At 43.5% G+C, this 913-nt stretch overlaps 1 pseudogene across 1 annotated transcript; it reads right to left on the reverse strand.

Annotated features, from left to right (window-relative positions):
• Positions 1–59: 59 nt before the first annotated feature.
• On the reverse strand, positions 60–684 carry LOC100943075 (annotated as a pseudogene). The gene has a single exon (XR_001161682.1). The product of XR_001161682.1 is annotated as a proteasome subunit alpha type-3 pseudogene (transcript).
• Between the last annotated feature and the right edge of the window lie 229 nt (positions 685–913).

Consider the following 913-nt stretch of genomic DNA (forward strand, 5'->3'; position numbering starts at 1 on the left):
GGCTGGGGATTTGAACCCGCCACCTTAGGTGTACGTGGCTGGCGCCTTAGCCGGTTGAGCTATAGGCGCAGAGCCACAACTTCTTTAACAATATCCCGGCAGGTCATTTCTTTCATCTGAAGCTTTTCTATTTCTGTCTTTGCAGCTTGCCTGGCTTTGCCAATAGCACAGCCCCAATAACCGTATGAAACACCTGATGGGTCGCTCATGTAGAGTTGTGCACCATCATTCACACTGTTAGACCCTAACGTGAAACTGCAGCCAAAAGGTCTCACAGCACTGTAGAGCGTGTACACATGGACATACATGGCCACTCTGTCTGCAAGATGTTTGAGTGGAATGTTATAGCCAAAGTTAGATCTAAAGTTGGAAGCTTCTTCTCTTGCTATGTCTGCTAAAGAACGAGCATCTGCCAATAAGCCTGCTACTGCCATTCCAACATGCCGATCAACATTAAAAAGACGTTTGTTGGAACCTTCTTCATAAAGTTTAGAAAGGACTAATTTTTCTACCCCAAAGACAACACCATCTTTACATCTGATTCCAATAGCTGTACTACTATTTTCCACAGCCTTCATGGCATATTCAACTTGAAAAACTCTTCCATCAGGAGAGAATGTAGAGGCAGACAGGTCATACCCGGTGCCGATGGAGCTCACTGTGGTAAAACCGACGGAACACCAGTGTAGGCTTTTTCTATCATATTCCCAAAATTTGTCCAGCCTCTGTCCACTGCCTAATTCTAAAGCCATTTTAGGTGTTTGTTACAGCAGCAGCTTATGTTTGGTGCCAAGATATGTATTGTTTTTATTGCTGCTATAAGAAATTACCACAAAATGACTGGCTTAAAACAAAACATTAGCATTCTGGAGGTCAGAAATGTAAAATGGGTCTCCCTGAGTCAGAATCAGTA

Source organism: Otolemur garnettii, unplaced genomic scaffold (assembly GCF_000181295.1).
Source record: "Otolemur garnettii isolate 467f Iridium unplaced genomic scaffold, OtoGar3 scaffold00153, whole genome shotgun sequence".
Lineage (NCBI taxonomy): Eukaryota > Metazoa > Chordata > Mammalia > Primates > Galagidae > Otolemur > Otolemur garnettii.